The following is a 16744-nucleotide window of genomic DNA, read 5'->3' as shown; positions in this document are numbered from 1 at the left end:
GAGAAAAGTGAAAACAGATTTGTTGGATTTACCATTACCATCTAATTAATTTTCTATGTTCCTTTTATCTTCAGTCAATCACATCAAAGTTACAGAAGCCATCTTTAAACATTGTCATGTATCATGTCCTACTGCAAAACTTGGAGCAATTTTGCCGCCATGACCTTATCTGAGCGAGATGCCCCCCTCAATGAGTCCTTTCCTGTTGACTTCCAATGGGCTACATCCAGTGAGTCCTTCAAGGTTGAGGGAGGCTGGTCAGAAGGTGGGAAGAGAGAGACCATTTGGGACCGTTTTGGTCATGACGGCCTAGCATTTGCTTATCAGACAGCTGATCTAGCTAGTGACAGTTACCACAAGGTGGATTATGATGTCTACCTCCTGCGAGGTCTTCATGTCAACACCTACAGTACATCTACATCTTTCAGCCCATGTTCTGGATGGAGTTGACCTGAGAGGCTATACAGCCTGTCATTAATGGACAACTTTGAGTGGGCCGCTGGTTACTCCGAGCGATTTGGGCTTTTCTTCGTGAACCACTCTGGCCCCACCTTTCCTCGCATCCCTGAAAACTCAGCTTCTCGCTACGCCTCCATCATCACCTGCAAAGGCTTCCCAGACCCGGCCCTCAGACCCCATGACTGTCTGAAACCTGAACCTGAAGGTAACGTAATTCTAAGTTCACAGATTCCAAAACAATGTAATCGTTGTTTCTTTCCGTAGATTGTGGACACACTGAAGCATGTCAAACATCAGATTATCATGAATAAATCATTACATTTCCCTTGTTTCTTGTCCCTCTCTTTCAACAGCGACAAGTGCCCCCACTGTGACCACACACGAGAACGCTGTACAGACAACTGTCCCTATTCTGCCCCTGGACATGGTGGATTTCTTGGGTCTGGAGCTTTCAGCTCATGATGCTGAAGTTGCACTTTATGTCACCTTTGTATTTCTTCTTGTAAGTGTACTTGGTGTCATCTTTATCGTACATCGTCCCCTGAAAACAAGAAGGAAGTTGAAGAGAGCAGCGGTCTAAATCTCCTTAACCAGGCACATTTTTGGTAGCTTTTCTGGGTCCAGATTATGCACATCTGGGTTGTTGATACATGAATGAACTAATTTGTTGCTGGATGAATGAAACTCTTTTCTTTTCCGATTCTTACAGCAATGTAGAAGAACTGTGTTGGGTCAATCTACTGCTATTTTAATAGCATTTATCTTATTGGTACACCTTAAGATAATGGCATAATAAAGAGTATAAAAAAATGTTTGCAATGTAAATAAATATACCCAAAAAGATTTTAAGTTGGTGAAATAAAACAATTTAAAGGCTGTGGACTCTAATTTAATAGACAAAATCAAGCAGGTCTGTGCCTTTACTTCTTCCTATACAAAAATAATTTTGGATTCAGGGGTGTGTCACCTAGTTTTTCTATGTAATGTTATAATCATTGATGCTTTTGTGTTTCCAAAATTTGTCAATATGAATAAAGACTATACCTGTGAGGTTTGCGTCACTGTCAATGAATGACCTCTGGATGGCGCCAGTAAATCATTTTCTATGTGGACACTTGATTTGATGCTGCTGTTACTAAAATACAGTTTCATATTTGTAAAATTTATATTTAACTGACGCCAAGCCTAAATAAGGGTATGAATTAAAGAGGGTAAACTAAGAAAATAAATGTCATGCTATTTAGCAGGGTGTACATTCAGTATGAGCAACATATTCTGTTGTATTTTGCATTCATACATTTTGTTCTTTTTTTGGATCAAAGTACAGTATTTAAGATCCTGATAAAGGATGCATTTAATTGGAGGGTTTGCTGAGCTCTGAAACTATAACCTGCCTGATGTAATGCTTGCACGATTTCCCAATGGGACTAATAAAGCACTTAATTGATCCATTTCATAGATCTGAGTCCTAAACTGCTGTGCAGTCAGTAGCTCCAAGTGCCTTGCTCGAGGGCACCTCAATGGGAGTTCTTAAAGAGGAGGTATTTTCTTTTGTTAACTTAAACTTTTACCACTTGTGCCCTATATCATCTGGGGATTTGAGCCATCAACTCTCAGAACACAAGCCCATACCCCAGGGCTTTTGGTTCCCACTGTGCCACCAACAGCCTCTGGTTAGAAAACCATCGCAACGTGGCGTAGACAGTCAGACATGCCCCTGCGTGTTTCTTCCACTCAACAACATGATCCACACAAACAATTCCTCCCTGACAAGAGGCTCGCAGGGTGAATACGCATCTTCTCTGCACTCCTGCTAGGATACCTAGTTCTGGTCTCCAGGGCGACCCGTCTTCTCAACAGGATGTACGCATTAGAGCGCGGTGGGTGTCTGTTCTGCATGCTCTCCCCTGCTTGCGCCTCAACAGCTCCGATCAACAAGGGGTCTGTCCAATATCTGAAACCCCAGAGTTCGTCAGGATGGGGGATGAGTCAGACTGGAGGAAAACATATTGGCTATTTGTTTCATGAAATGTTTTTTAGGTCAAGTTGATTATCTTGCATAAAAGTTTGATGACTTGCACATGTATGAGTGCCTGTGGATCTGTGCGTTGTACACACTCGTAAAAGATACTGTGAAGCATAAGTAAGAGTGACCGTAATAGTTGATATAAAGAATTGCATCCTATATGTGCAGTAAATAAAAAATGACAATTCAATCATTAAAAGCATGAGCAGCATTACTTGACATTTTGCATGGGTGAGTGTGTCTGTGTGTGCTTGTATATTAATAGATGACAATACACTCTTGACAATAGTCTAACAATACAAACTGCTCAATGCAGGCTGAGGAGCTGGGGAACAAGACCAGAGAGCTGAATGGGAGAATAGACGACTCTGAGAGTGTCATCTTTATCAATCTGGACAGGTACACACACACACACTTATACATACAGTATGTGCATATTTTTGGACAGCGGCAAGTCATATTTAATAAACCCAGTTGTTTCCTATGCGTTTATTTTTGTTGTTGTTGTTGTTGTTGTTGTTGTTGTTTAAATTAATAAAAATGACAACTCGGATCCTTTCCTGACTTGATGTCACATTGCAATACACCCGAATAAATGTAGCCTCAAAACTCTGACACGAAATAGGTAAATTGATGCATTATTGCTCGATTTTGCAATAATGCAACATAATCTTTTCTGTTAAGATAAGATTCCTCTGTCTAATGAAAAAGTTGAATCAAAAACGATAAGAGTCCAACCTCATTACATTACAGTCTAATTGAAAATAAATGCAAGCATTATTGAAGCACTGATTTTGTAATGCAATTCAATAATTCTATATATTATACTATGATATCATTTTCATTTATTTAATAATTTATTAGATATATTCAACAGCCTACATGGCATTTCTCTCTCCATCGTGACGAAATGGTGCCACTTGTAACTTGTGTTGTTGAAGAGGCCGTTGGCTGTAGACCTAGAGCCTTTCTCGGTTCCAGGAGATAAACTGTGTTTAGTTTCGCATGAACGAAAAAGCACTTATTGCTGAAAATTTGCTGAAAACTACCAGGCATTTTGTGAAACAGTCTTTTAGTTCTTTATCATGTAATGTGTCAGCTACATTTTGAAATGTGCCACTGAAATGGAAGCAATGCAAAATATATACCAACTAGAAAGGTGAACTCAGTAGAGTGCAAATCTCCGGCAGGTGTGTATTGTGTGAATGACTGAATACAACCCACGATGGGCTACCCTCCCCTTGTTTCTCGTCTTGTTTCTCCCCACAGTTCAGCTCAAAAACAAGCGACGATGTATGCAGACAATCAGCTTGAAGTCGTCATATAAGACATTTCTTACAATCTTGCCAAAAACTAAATCAAACTCACCAAGTTGTCTGCCTGTGTATCGACTAAGTGGCGACAACGCACTCAGCATGGCGTATACTAGAAGTTCCCTTAGCTGCTAGCTGTTAGCCAAACACACTGTCTACAACGATACAAGTGAGAGCAGTCAGAGCAGTGACTTAAAGGTCATCAGCAGTTTGTGTACTGGTAGTTCCGTTAGCTGATAGCTGTTAGTGGCTAGGGGTCGGCAATGCATTCATAATTCATGATGAATTGCTTTCATTATTGAAAAGTCAGAGTCAACCATGGTGTGGAAAATACCTCAGAGCTGAACACTCCCAGAGTCAAGATAGTAAGCACCTCATATGTTTTCAATCTGCTCAAATAAATCTGACAAAAGACTTCAGTTTAACACAGTACAATATTGTATTAAATGTATCAAAGATACGTGGAGAGACAGCATATTGTTATTGTGTCTTAATGTGAATGATAACCATCATATTTATAATTTTTAAGTATGTCCTTAGGATCTGATTTTTCGTGACACACTCCTAGCTTCCCTCCGAAAACAACTCATTTTCTTTACAATCACATCTTATGTCACAATGGAAGTGACATTATGCCGTTGGCCCCTCAAGATACTTGGTCGTCATCTGTGTCCATGACAACCTCATGCTGCGCAGACAAAACAAACATAAGCGGTATTCTACACATCTGCTGCCTCTCCGCGCGTGGCATTGGCACAAAGATGAGACTTGATGTTCTGTTGTTGTTTTAATCAACTGCTTGCTGCGTGGAAGTCTCCCCTTTGTGTCATGGAGGCAGAGTGATGGTGATTGCAAACTGCTGCATGCCATCTTTGCTCCCTAGTAGGCCCTGATGGAACAGTTATTTTAGTCGAGTTTTTTTAAAGCCAAAAACAAAACTTAGAACTTTGCTCTAAAGTGTCAGTTTGTTTTTGCAACACATTCTGGCTGTACATGACATGTGCTTCAAGTTTACATTTTGATTTTGAGCTTTTTTCTGATATTCTAATCCAGTCTGACATACAATGAGTGCTTAAAATACACTTTACAAAAGCGAAAGCCGTTTCTTTTTCTTTTTTTTACAAAGAGGAAATGTTTTCCACTCTTGCTCTCTTTCCAGGAAAGAGGCTGAAATCTTCCGTGTTGAAATGCTAGACCAGGAAAACATTATTGTTAAAGAATCGTGAGGGATGGGACACGGAATTGGAGCCTACCAAAATGGAGGGGAACTATTTTCATTCCAGTAATAGCAATGTGATACTTTAAGAATGTTTCCAGCTGAGCCAAGGCTGTTGGAGCCAGCACAGCAGATTTTAAGGGTATACCTGGTGTCAATCTTTTCAAGTACATTCACAGTAAAACACAGCGATATAAAATAATCACAAACTTTCAACTACTGTACGTCACACAAACTGATTTCTACCTGTGAATCAAAACATAAACCAAACCTGTCCGATACGTGCGATTTACTGCTTCGTACCAAGCTGTCACTGTGGGTATGATTACAATCACTGCATTGCATTGGACAATTTCAGTTGTGACAACAAGTCCAAACATCTGTTAAGAATTAGAGTTATAAATGGGTGTTGGGTGTTGTTGTGTCTGCTTCCCGTGGCAACCTTAGAAGTGTAAATCCAGGTTGGTGAACATGTTGCTGTGTGTTACATTTATGAGTCTAATTAGTGAAACACATGCTCTCTTTCTCACACACACACACACACATGAACACACTGCCCAATAGTAAAAGAAGTTTCGGCCTTGTGTGTTGTGTATTTTTATTTTTTTTTATCACTAATTCGGCCGGCCTAATAAAGTGGCTGATATCAGCTTATCACAAAAACTGTATATTTTAACCTGCATTAACTAACCATGTTTTGTCCAGTTAGGGGCAGTGGAAACAAATGTTGAACATAGCGTTGACATTTCATTAACTCTGAAAGTAATATGGCGAGCTTGTAAGCTAACGGTTGCCTATTTACACATCCAGCAGTTACAGAGGAGCATTACAATTCATTTGGAGTCGTGTTTCTGGCCACCTGATGAATGTACGTCCAATACGCAATCTTCTTTAGCTCTGTTTTTGGTCTCCACCATCTTCTGAAGGAAATATCTGGGTGTCTGGCTCTGTAGCTGCTAAATGCTCCATCATGTTCACCAGCTAGACGCTAAATGTGTCTGTCTGCTGTTTGGTGCTGAGCAGGTAGTGAACAGTGGGTTTATCAGAGCGATTTCTCAGGAAACAGCTGCCGTCTAACGGACGAAAACGCAGACATGTTAGTTTGAAAGAAGGCCTCGCTGACAGTACAGACACATATCATTAGATACAGCCTAAGAAAAAGAGATACAATCATTTTAAGATGCAAATACATCTGCCAGCCACATGACAATTCCTTGGCTGTTAAATCAAACTGCTAAAAAGTATGCCCTTCAACACTACTTAACTCAGGTCTGATGTCAAACTACAAAAGACAATCTTTTAGTTTGGATGAGGAAATAAAATACACATCAGGTAACACGCTGGTATTAAGTTTAAAGTGTACCGCGCTTGTTTTAAAGCCAGTTAGAGACCACTGCTGTGTTAGGAGTAAGAACTCTTGAGGGAATCTTGCTAACCCTGTTTGAAATCACCCTATGCTTTTATTGAGATCATTATCACAAATATTGCCTCTAACAGAATCAATTTCCCTGTTTTGTGCTCTGTGGTGCCATATCGGCTAAATGTTGCATTCTTCCTTTTCGCGATTCCCACTTCACAGGTCCCCGCACGAAATAAAGCAGGAATGGAAACTGGAGCAGGAAATTGAAAAGAGGGGTCCTGTTGTGTTGTGGAGACCGCTGTGCCTACTGCTATTTCCTCTGAACATGCCAGTCTCATACACTCACCAGATGCACGTGTGCCCTGTCGAATAATCCTCGCAGTCCTTGAGGGGAAAATTCTACCCATAACACTGTTGCTGTTTCAAAGATAGATCAGTTTCTATTGCTAGGGCACTGACATGGCGGTAGTATGCTATCTGGCATCATCGGCCCGCCTTGGCTCATTCTTCATGCAGCCTGGTTGGCTGTGGCACTTCAAAGGACATGCGGCGGGATGGCACACAACAGCTGGCATACAGCTTGGCGTGTCTCTGCGGCTTACAGGCTGCTCACCAACGTTAAATGACTGCCAAAGTCAGTTTAGAGTCCCTGTAGATTATAACACTTCATTTTCGGAGGTGAAAAGAGAAATATGACAAACCGCAGTATGATTTTAATACTACAGTCCTCTTTTTCTGTATGCAGAGGATGACAGACATAATGTGAGGACAGGCCAGACTAGACACTAACAAGCAACACATTCTCACTCCCGACTCCTCAAAACCGACGCCTGGTCAGTGGAACTTAAGCTTCAAGTTATGACACTCTAGATACCCCTCTAGTGGCAGTTTTGTAACAGCGTGTTTGTTGTCTGTCTGATTTGGTGGCTAATGAGTTTCCTTACTTGGGATTAATAAAGCTTTTTAATCTAATCTCATCTATTTAGGGACCGCGTGTCAGTTTCCATTCCTTACATGCATAGTGTTTTTTCAAAATATATGTCTGTCTTCACAGGAAGTTAGTTTTAAGCAACACAACCACTTATTTGGGTTCAGGAAAAGGGGCGTGGTTGACTTAAACTTGACTGATTAGTGACTCACGTCACAGTCATGTGACTAGCAATCTTAACCATTACTTTTAGTTTTGCATGAGAAACAAACTGCGACCTCCTGGTCAAAAGTCCACCTTCCCTCCCACCTGCCCTTTGTGGACTGTGCAACTTCCTTACACATCAGTTCCTCTGAGCGTCTATTATCAATGCGGGTGGGTTTACATTCAAGTAAGTTGAAAAGCACAGTGTGCATCAGACGCCGAGGAGCACTGACCAACCGTTGGTATTCCAAAAAAAAAACACTTTCAACAACATGAAAAATATAATTTACATGTTGTTTTTTTTCTTTAAGGTTTGTTATGTCTCATCAAAAGCTGAAAAATGTAACAAGATAACAAATTCTGTTTCAACAGCACATGCTTCACTGTGAGGCCATTATGTAACAGAATGTGACATTTATTCGTGTATGACTGTACAGTTCTGACAAGATCATTGCAAAGTCATCGCGTGCATCCGCACACAGAATGGCTTCGAACAGCCTCGTCTGGCAGGTTGGATTGTTTGAAATCTCTAATTAGGTCTGGCTGTCTGGTGTGCCACCGGTCTCCGGGAAACAATTAGCAACAGCCCCACCGTGACAGGATGGAGTCTGCCATTCCTCTGCTGGGCTCGCTCACCCCGCTGAGTGGAACCAACCTGTGCTACTGACTCCTCACTGGAAAACAAACAAACAAGCAGTGAGGAACTCTTCAGGATCATCAGCTTCAGGAGCGGTTTAATTAGTTCAACGAGACTATGCTATAAAAGCATATGCTGTTGCAAATCCTGTGTGTTTATTTCATTGTCTAATCTGAGAATGAATCTTGGAGAATACTGGTTTGGTCCAACTAACATGTAGATAATACAGTATTTTGTTGTTGTTTTTATCTTCATTTTTTTTAATACTCTTTATTTGTTGAGATGTGAAAGTATCACACAATACTGCATATCCCTCCCATCCTATCTCAAAGAAGAAAGAAAGAAAGAAAATAAAAAGGTAGTGAAAATACAAAAATAAAATAAAAAGGTAGAAATCAGTACATCTAAGATATAACGTATAAACAACAATTGCATGTGTATAAGTGCATTTAGAATTTGACTGTTTTTCAGTCAGACACTCATCATGGTCATATGGGACTAACCAGAATGATTTGACAGAAAAGGTTTGGCTCTTTACTCTCAAAGATTCTAATCCCCCATAATAAACAAATACTGTGCAAGGACATTTTAGCAGAGTTAACAAAAGCCAAACACAAAAGGGAGGAGGTTGGGAGGGGCCTGTGGCAGCACACGGTGTTGATATGGCGGTATGTGTCCAGTTAGAAGGCTTTGTACACCTCTATAAACACGATTTGGACGTTACTAGCTGTTAGCCAAACAGTTTATGAATAATGCCTAATGATTATGTAAAAAGTCCACTATAGATGTGATTGTCAAGTTGCCTCATCAGCACTTCTTTCTGATTCTTCTGCATCGGTCACTGTCACACAACATTAAACCACAACATCCAAGCTGGTGACCTTTGTCACATGCCATCTCCCTTTGTCTCTCTCTCTCTCTTTACTCTTTCACTACAAAGGGAATAGGTGAAACAACATTTCACGATGTTTTTTTTATTTTAGGGCTGCCAGTTGAATCCAAATAAGTCACTGCATGACTCATATGCCATTCACAGCCTCCACTGCTGCACCTGAGTCAAATGGAGTTAAACTGATTTAATCTGGATTTAAACAATACAGGATGGGTTTACATTTTGAATATTAAAACCTGGGTATTTCCCTGAACTTTACCCAAGGTGGTGCGTAGCCGAATCCCATGTAGGACACTGTACATGACATGTGCGTAAAGTTTACATTCTGATTTTGAGCTTTTTTCTGATATTCTAATCCAGTCTGAGAAAAATGTTGCTGGATAAAACATATCAGGTAAGATAATGTTACATTTGTGAGTGGAACATAGCAAAGTTACTTAGCTAGCCAGCAAGTCAAGGTAACGACCATGTTGGTGTCGGTGATGAACGTCGGCCAAGAAAAGAGATGTCGTTCACTGAGCGGTTTCACACTAAAACTAAATAGTACTGCGGCAGACTTTCTTGACTTGCTAAATTATAACAACCGGGACTTTGCTATGCATCGCAGTGCCCGAGTACAGTCTCACGACGTTGCTACCATGGCTGTAGACCTGTAGTCGTGTCTTTACGGTGAGCAATAGGTAACATCGTGATGACGCATGGTTCCGTGAGCAGCAGGAATGTCGGTGAACTAGCCCCTCAGGTGTGGTAATGATAACACATGTCTGGCAAACAGATGGCTTAAATGAAACTTCTTGTTGTAGCATGGGGTTCAACCCCGCTGTCAATACTACTTCTACACTTAATTGCTAGAGTCTTGATTTGAAAACACAGTCAAAATGTTTCAAGGCGCTCTACATTGAAAGTGCTATCAGGGAAGAAAAGGAATAAATGAGTTTACATTTCACTGGGACCATAGTAATTAGGAGTGACTGTACTCTGTTGACTGGAGTGCTTGGTCAAATTCTCTGTAGGTGTTGGCTGTTTGGCTCCAGGGAGCACAACATGGCTCATAAAGAAATCCTATATGATTACACCTGTAAATATTGCCCATGTGTATTTTATATAACACCTTTATTGAAACATTAACTTTAATAAATTCATAGCATCTTTGTATACGATTAGTGTTCCTTTCCCCCACACATGCTTTGTCAACAGACTATATAGTGGCACTTGCATTGAGTTTGTGTAACTGTAATGATGTTTCTCCTTTGTGTGTGTAGGGGAGCATACATACCTGTACGTAGGTGTGTTAAATGTGTGCCCAAGTTTATTTGGGATCCTGTTATGTGATTAGCTGTGGAGGTGAATCATGCAGGCTATAGCTTTTAATTACATGAGTGGCTCTTATATGCAAAGGTCACCCTCTGAGACAATCAGGCACTGATTTACAGTAACAGGGTGAAGGGGTTGCCGGTTTTGACTTTTATGAAACAGTTTTAGCTTCATAATTAGAGAACACTCTGAACATTCCTGTTTGTACTAATGTGACTACATCTGCGACAACATACAAAGAAACTCAGCTTCTAGTTCTGTATAGTGCAGTAATAAGAAGAAAAAATGCATTCCTAATTGCGAAAAAGTAACTTAAGAAACATCGTAAAGAGTGAGAAATAAAGACTATGAATATATTCTGAATATTTGAGGATCCATGTACTGTTTAAGTAGCAACTTCCTTTTTTTATACCACTCTTGTCTTTCAAGGGTTAAGGCTACATGATTAATGACATGATGCAATCAGAGCTGCTTGATTTTTACTGTATTTTAATTTGAAGGATCTGTCTAAATAATTATTCGGATAAGATGAGATAAGCCTTTATTAATCTCAGTCGGCAACCTCCTGTCTGCCGAGCAAAGCCAATGCAGAAGTGTCTCAGAACTTGCAGACTCACTTGATTTATTACCTCAGTAAACATTGTAAGCATGCGTTTATGGTCTCAATCTTCTTCAATACAGCATGATGTTCATTTAGTAAATTATGGTTTTAGGACGGGCTTACTGTGATTGACAGGTCGCTGCCGCCACAAGTCTTTACATCTATGTCTCTACGTCATTCGTCCGCATTCATCCGCATTCCAAACATGGCAACATTCGTTCACCGGTTGCAAAAAGTGAAGATGGCGACGGCCAAATCGTCGAACTTGAGGCAGTCCACAAACCAATAGGTGACGTCACGATGACTACCTCCACTTCTTATATATGTCTATAAATGAATGTACAGTAGGGAGATTGGGCACAAAGACAGAAATAAGTACAGATAAGTAGAAAAGTAAAACAAAATGAATGACAAAGTTACGAGGTAACGTAAATACATGGAGCATTGCAGTTGAAAAAAATCAGTGAAGGCAGTGAAGTGTGTGTATTAGTTACAAATATTCACTGACGTTTTTGTTATTCAAATGATCTATCAGTGTACTAATGTAGCACAAACTGTGCTGCCTATAAGCCAGCAACATAACCAGCACCATGTGACTCTTTATCCAGTGGTTTTAAGTGCACAGCCCCAGTTAAGAAACGGATGTGCTGCTCCAAAATGGCGTTGCGATTGCACTGTGGTGAAAGTCAGAACCAAAGCACCTTCCCCACCTTGCTCTCCTTCCTCAAGAAGAAACGGATTCCGTGCACTAATGTGTTGGTGGATTACTGCTGCATGTTTATCACACTGACACAGGACTTTGACTCCGCTGGAAGTGCTCTCCACTCCTCTTCGTCCCCTTCCGGCATTATTGTGCATGCAGTCTGGAACATATTTCAGGTCCTGCGGAGGTTTTCAGAACCCGCTGTGACAAAACAAGGGATTTCTTTGACTCCAGAAACGAGTAATCCACTGAAATAACACATTTTGTCTTCCTGGTTGAACTCTTAAGCCAATTCTAATGAAAAACACAGGATAAAGAACTGAGTGAAAAGGGAGAAGCTAACTGTTCCAGCATTTGCTGAAGGATTATTTTTGCTTTATGGACGTGCTATGAATACAGCATCTGTGTGGCCGGCAAAGGCAGGATGGAAGTAATAGTTCAGTGAGTGATGTATCATTATCACAGGGGGGCAGCAGCATTAGTGGTCTGGAAGAAGGATCGGTATGACTTGGGATTGTAGGATGGACTGGTTTGCGAAGCTTGCACACATGACTAAAGAGTAAACTGTTATTATTTGGCTGAAATGAATCAAGTGCATCTTAGTTAGTCACCAAAAACAGTTAACGGAGGACTGTTGGTGTAGAAACAAAGCAAGAAGGAAAAGAAAGACAGAAAATATGTACGTGTCCATGGTCCAGCCAATATAGCCTTGTCAACTTCACTGAAAAAAATGTAAACACAGAAAAAGACAAAGTCAAAGAATGAAAAGGCAGAGAGAGAAACCCACGGGGGAACATGCAATGGGGAGACGGAGCATACGCAGGCAGGGCCGATAAGAGTCATCTGAGGGATCGTCAGCGTCAGGAGACCCACGAGGGATCGCCCAAGCCACACACATCTGAACTGAAGCCACCGTGCCTGGCTTGGCTTAACAGGATTGGCTTCTGTGTTGTGGGCTTGGATACATTAATCCCCCTTATCCACTTACTGCACCTTAAACTGCGGAGGAAGGATACATAGAATGCTGTTGCTATCTCCTGTTGGTTATCCCCTCTTTACACCTGCGGCACAGGAAAACCTTCATGCTCTTCAAAACCACTTATGTGTGGCCTTATAGGGTTTTCAATGACATGCCATTGCTCTTTGTCATTTTTTTTGCATTGCATTCTATTCCGTTTTAATCCTGCATTGTAACAATTTCTTATGTTAAAATACAGAAATGCAAGCGTCTCTTAAAGGAGCCACTAGTTTACTTCCGCAGTTAATAAAGGGAAAAAAAAACATCCTGCGTGTCTCGGGAGTGTATAGTATCAATAAATCATGTGTTTAGGTCCTTGTTATATTAATTCCCTCATAGGATGTTTTCTGTCTTTCTGTTTGCATTAGTGTATAATCTGTATCGTTGTGTTTTCACGACTTTAAAATTAGCCGTTTATATTTCTTCATAGGGAGCGGGTCCTCTTCACTGAGTCCGCCATGTTGCACTGCCATGTTTGCGGCGAGAGTCTTTCGCTTTTTTTAAGTTACCTGAAGGCCATCATAGTTTTCTGACATGCTCGGAAAGGAAGAGGTGAGTGGAGGGGGATTCCGTTAGATGCAATGCTGAAACGACAGAATAACAAATTGCAACCTGCAGGCCTGTTTCCCACTCCCACACTGTCAATTGACTTATAGCATTCATGCAGATCTTGCACACTGTGGCCTCCATCTCGAGTAAGACGTCTCGCTTTTCACCATCTTGGATGAAAAAAAAATCACTTGGGTCTGAAAGTAAGTTGTCTTTGTGCTGGACCACTTGGCCAAATCAATGAGCTGAGCATTCACGACAGAAAGGACTAAAATCCTGGGCCTTAATTGAGTTAGCTGGATGCACCAACAAACGCCCTGTTAGCCTTTTCCCTTCTTCTGTGGGTGGCTAAAATCTTGAAATTAAATAAGATAATGGAAGAGAGAAACATTATTAGATTACTCCAAAAGGGTTACAAGAAAAACTCTGTTCCTCGCACAGCAGTTTATCACAGTACCAGCAACTTCCCCGGTTTATTGTTCAACATTTGCATCCACCCTCCGCCCCTCCGTCCCACTTTGAATTGCATTAACCTGCAGCGCCGTGCGATTATGCCAACGTTAGCTTATCTCCTAAAAGATAACGCCGTGCTCTCTGGAGAATGCTCAGCTATCGTGGGTTCGGAAGGATTGATCTTCCCGTCATAACGTGCAGGAAATCCATCCACTGCTGTCAAAGCAATATTACAATAAAGGCGTGCAGTGTGTATTTCTTGCAAATCTTGGATGACTCGGGAGCTCAGATAGAATTACCAGTAGTCTTTGGAAGAAAAGCAGCAAGATTTGATGAAGCAGGTGTTTTAAAAGGCCCGTATTGGCAATTTTGGAGAGTTGTTTTGGTGTACAAGCTGCTTCTCTTAGTAGAGAGGAATTAGTCGTGGCTTATTATAATATTGGTGCAATGAAGACAAAATGCACATTGCTGACAAAACTAGAATTTAGCCATTGACTTTTATTGTATTTAAAAAGGAATTATATTCAAGTCCATCTGCCACAGAATTAAGATCAATCTCTGTGTGGATTACAGTTACTATTCTATGTTTCTCAGAGTGGGGTTATAACCCTAAAAGTGTGCAGGATCCCTTGTGTAACTCCACAGGTAGAGCCCAGCAGAAACACTGACTGGCTATGGGCTTCAAAACCGAGGCACTACGAGCTAATAAATCACCAAATTATCATCTCATTTTAAATACATGTCAATGTGCTTCCTTATTCCCTCATAAAACAAGTCCTATGACCCTTTGCTGTGACTCATTTACCATGGCATACAGTAACAGGTACATTCAGTAAGGATGGTTTTGTCTGGGACTTGTTGCCTTGATTTGATGCCACCTGAGGTTTAGTGTCATTTCTCTAAAACAGAAGCAATCTTTTTGATTTACCAGAATACACTGTAATCTTTCAGTATTTTCAAACAGCATTTAGAGGTTTTATGCTTAAATTGTAAGTTAACCATCTGCAATATTTTGTTCCTCTCACCCCTGAAAAATTTTTTAATCAGCCTTTAAGTTCTGGGAGAATTTGACTTACATTTTATCAAGTGTGTGTGTTCAGAAATCTTAACTTTAACATTGAACAGTCTCGTCATAAATAGCCTGAAATGCATTAGTTCCTTGTTTTAATGAGGATAGCATTCACCATTAGTAACACAATTCCAAAAGCAAAGCCAATAAATATACATACATGACAGAGTAAGTCATTAAATTGAACCCATCTCAAGCTATTTTCAGAGACATTCTCCTCTCACTATAAACCATCCAGCTACAAACGTTGCGCTGACAGGTGACTGACAACTTGGAGGGAATCCGTCCTGCTCCAGAGTTTATCACAATTTGCTGAGACGTGTGAGACACAACATTTGCATTGGCAGTGCTGTGACTCATTGAGGTTGATGTCGACATCACTTTGCTGAATTAAAAAACGAAATGTCAAACTATACATCATAGCTGCAGGGTCTCTACCAACGACGGCATTCAGGTTTGTCAGAGTACTTAGGTTTCTCTTTTGTCTCCAATTCCAGGGAGCTGAACTTTCCAACATAGGCCTCTATTTTCTGTCGCTCTTTTTTTCTCAAGCCCAGAGGAGTGTCACCGATTCCGACAACGCTGACGAGACAAGTGTCAACACAGGTGTCAAAAGTCTCCCTTGCCACATTTTCTTGTCATTCAAAATACGAGTCACTTCGGTTACTTTTCTATGTCAGACGTCGCCACTCTGACACTTTATACAATGCTTTGTAAAAACTTCCAGTAAGGTGTTGAGGTTGGTTTCTTTTTATTCGGACTACAGCCATGCTGTGGCAAGTATATTGTTTGCAATGTTCACCAACTTAGTTTAGCATGTTAGCATGCTAGCATTTGAAAATAGGCATGAGACTGAAGGGAAGGCCATTCGTTTAGCTGGTAATTGGTCACAAACCAAAGTATTGGATACATTGATATTTTGACCAGATGATGGCACCAAATGGGAGGTCAGGAGGTCAGATTTATTACATACCATGGGGATCAGAGTTATCTGCACCACATTTTACGGCAATCAAACCAATAGTTAAAGTAGGCCACAAATGTGCACCATTGTGTGGCAGAAATCCCTTTTCATTCCTTTGCAGTCATGTAAATCATCTCTTAATCCCTCACAATTGTCCCACGACTCTTGCGTAACAACATTTCTTATGTGCTAGAGGGTCCTGACTCCCAGATGGGAACCAAAGTCCATTGGTTTTTACTGCTGAAGCCCTGAATATAAATAAGTGACACACTTTTCTGTCCGTTATATCAGCTGTACCAGTTTAATTTAAAGAACAGATTACTTCTAAACTCAAAGCATACGTGTTGCCAAATGCAATTATCATATCCTATCATAATGTTTTTTGGCTTTTTGCCTTCATGGGATCGACAGATATTAGACAGGAAAGGGTGAGATTGGGGACGACGTGCAGCAAAGGGCAGTATAGGTTGGATTTGAACCAGAGCCGCTGCGGTAAGGACTCAGCCTGGGGTAGTAGTTATTGAAGTACTCCAAATGTTTTTAAATCTAAATCTATTTTTTCAATAGTCTTAGGTTGTGTGTTTACAATGCAACTTACTGATTGTGTAAATGAATACGATCTGAATTAAGTGTGGATGAAGTGGAACTCTTCATTGAGCCCACACATGTTGTTTCAAACACTCAAGCATCCTTCTTTTGTGGCGGCGCTACTTCCCCAACACAAGCAGCGCTACGACGCATTGCTATTTTCTTGACCATGAAAAATTTGCGTTGGTATTTTGGTGGGAAATGGTCTAAGAAGTGAGAATAGACGTCTCAGAAGGACATCTGTGTGTCTGGTGCAAAGTCACTCTGCTGCGGCAAATAGACAAAGTAGTGAAATAAACACCTACATGTGTATTATGGATGTTTTCTCTCCACTAGTCTGAAACAAGACATGATATGGAAGTAAAATCTCAAAATTGACCAGTGCATGAAAAATACATTTCGCCTGCAATGTCTCCCATTAATACCCATATATTTTACTGCATATCCAAT

Source organism: Cebidichthys violaceus, unplaced genomic scaffold (assembly GCF_023349555.1).
Source record: "Cebidichthys violaceus isolate CVI_PGR_0920_01 unplaced genomic scaffold, fCebVio1.0.p SCAF_159, whole genome shotgun sequence".
Taxonomy (NCBI): Eukaryota; Metazoa; Chordata; class Actinopteri; order Perciformes; family Stichaeidae; genus Cebidichthys; species Cebidichthys violaceus.
The sequence above is the reverse complement of the archived record's forward strand: the minus strand, read 5'-3'. Positions refer to the sequence as shown.